We start from the raw sequence: 2,906 nt of genomic DNA on the forward strand, positions 1-2,906 counted from the left end.
TTTTTCCAGGAAAAAGATCCCAGAAAACAAAGCAGATGGAGAAGCAATCTGTGCGTAAGACATGCCCTGGAGTCACGTATCCTGGTGAGGAAATGGCACCTGGAAGCGCAGATAAGTTCGCATGGCAAGGTTTTGGTAGGGGTGGGGCTGCAGGGAAAGCTACTGCCAGAAGCTTCCCCCATGTCTGGCAGAGCCAATGCTCCAGGACGGACTGCCACCAGCCAGGGTCAAGCCCAGCAGCCCACCCAGTTGTGCAGTGGTAGAACCCTGGGGATAACTTATTTAAGACAGGGGAAACCCAACCTGGACAACAGCAACTTCAGCCAGGGAGACGAGCGAGACTGTGTGAGAGCAACAGCTCTGCAGACACCGAGGTCAGTGGGGAAGGAGGGGCAGGAGGTGCTCCAGGCCCCAGGATAGAGGTTCCCCTGCAGCCCCTGGTGCAGCCCATGGTGGGGCAGCTGTGCCCCTGAGCCCATGGAGGCCACGGGGGTGCAGAGACCCCCCTGCAGCCTGGGGAGGAGCCCACGCTCGAGCAGGGGATGCCAGAAGGAGGCTGTGACCCCACTGGAAGCCCACGCTGGAGCAGGACCTGTGGCCCTGTGGAGAGAGGAGCCCATGCTGGAGCTGGCTCCTGGCAGGACTTGTGGTGAGAGGAACCCAGGCTGGAGCAGATTTGCTGGTGGGACTTGTGGCCCTGTGAGGGGACCCACAATGGAGCAGCCTGTTCCTGAAGGCCTGCAGCCCATGGGAAGGATTCACATTGGAGAAGTTCATGGAGAACTGTCTCCCATGGGAGGGACCCCACACTGGAGCAGGGAAGAGTGTGAGAAGTCCTATCCCTGAGGGGGAAGGAGTGGCAGAGACAAGGTGTGATGAACAGAGCACAGACCCAATTCCCTGTCCCTTTGCACTGTTGGGGCTGAGAAGAAAGAGAAATCATGAGTAAAGTTAAGCCTAGGAAGAAGAGAAGGGGGGGCAGAGGTGTTTTAAGATTTGGGTTTCTTCCTTATTACTCTACCCTGATTTGATTGGTAATAAATTGAATTAATTTCCCCCAAGTCAGGTCCATTTTCCTTGTGACAGTAACTAGTGAGTGATCTCTCCCTGCCCTTATCTCGACCCATGAGCCTTTTGGGGTATTTTCTCTCTCCTGTGCAGCTGAGGAGGGCAGTGACTGAGTGGTTTTGGTGGGCACCTGGTGCCCAGATAGGGTCAACCTACCACACTGATATAAAATGTTGCTGCAAAGCAGTGTATGAGCACAGTATATAGAAGTTGGTAGAATTCAGTTTTTCTGCTGTTTATGTCTTGTTTAAGGACCAGAGACACTAATTTAGTAAGGACTATCCTGAATATTGGCAAGGGCTGGTGAAAATGTTCAGGATACTATTTTCCCTTGACTTGCATCTGGTACACAGTTTCTCTCTCTTTTCTTTAAAGCTGTGGCTTGAACACATGTCCAGCATTCAGGCAGGCAAGTAGAGACAGCTCACCCCTGCATCATGTAACTCCATGGAAGAAGCATTTTTCTTACATCCTGTCCTCTTTCCTCCCTCCCTCCCAAAGCGCGGCCATGCCAACCAAGGTACTCAAATATTTAGCTCCTGTGACACTCAGAGCCCTGGCCCTCGTATGGAATGTGGTCCCTATGACCTGTTGATCCAAGTCATTGCAAAAATCCAACTTTTACTGTTTACTGTTGCAAACAGTTGGCTGACATCCAGGCTAGGACCATCCATCTTGGCATGAGCAGAGCCATCTCTGGACTCAACTGCACGGAAAAATCTGTACTCATGTGTACAATTCTGATGTCTTTTTGTCAAGGGACCTATATTCATGTACATGTCATATTAATTCTAAATTAAAACTAATTATCCCGTACTCAAGGCTTGCTCATTCCTACTAAATGTTTAGATCCTGTATCCATTGGTATGACTTTTAGGGCATTTAAAGAAAAAAAAAAGAATTAAAAAAGGAGACATTTCAGGCTATCTCAGGTTTTACTGCTGTGCCGGTAACACCTGGTGTAATTTATCATGTAACTTTACCTCTTATCATCACTGTGATACCTGAGTGCTTTCCTGTGAACATCCTAGCTCATCTGTCATTCCTCCCTTTTAGGGTTGGATGACTGAAACTGGGCCCTAACAGGAGAAAGATCCCTTGAAATCTATCATGGAAGAACATAGAAGGGATGGAGCAGCACCAGCACTTGCTGCCAAAAGCACAGGGGCTGGTCACCAGCCTCCCTGGGCTCTCCTTACAGGATGTGGCTTTCTTTGGTGCTGAAGGACCTTCTGATGCAGCCCTTCATGCCGGCCTGCATAAATAAAGTGCTACAGGCAAAGCTGGGCATGGAACAGACAGTAAGACAGATGATGAAGAAAACTTCTAGTGCCACCTCTGTCAGGATCAACAGTAAAAAGCAGACTCAATGTAAGAAAGAAGACAACCTGGTAAGGGTGTGTTACGACCCGCCCCAGGAAAAAAGAGGGCGGAGGGGGTAACTCAGGTTTTATCAATAATTCCTTTGGGGTGGATTAAAGCGAAACGACACTAAATAATCGGTGTTTGAAAACATATATTGACAAGATTTATTTTAACAGTTTTGTATCAATAGGTAGGTTAACATTTTGGGTGCTGTCATAACCTTTCTGGGGAGGAGGAAAATGCATAGGGGAGAGAAAGACAGGGTAAGAGTAAGGGAGAGCAAGAAAAGAAAAGAAGATGAGATAATCACCGCCCACTGGATCCAGCGATGTCTTGATCCGCAGGTGGTGGGGGGAGAAGGAAAAGCAAAAACCCCGCCAAACCCCCAGAGTCACCAGTCAAAATCCATATCCTTAGCACCTCCCCCAGGGCGGGGAGTTGTTTTCATAGGTTGGTGTCCCCCTTTTTGGCGC

The sequence above is a fragment of the Lepidothrix coronata genome, unplaced genomic scaffold, assembly GCF_001604755.1.
Source record: "Lepidothrix coronata isolate B3197 unplaced genomic scaffold, Lepidothrix_coronata-1.0 Scaffold178, whole genome shotgun sequence".
NCBI lineage: Eukaryota > Metazoa > Chordata > Aves > Passeriformes > Pipridae > Lepidothrix > Lepidothrix coronata.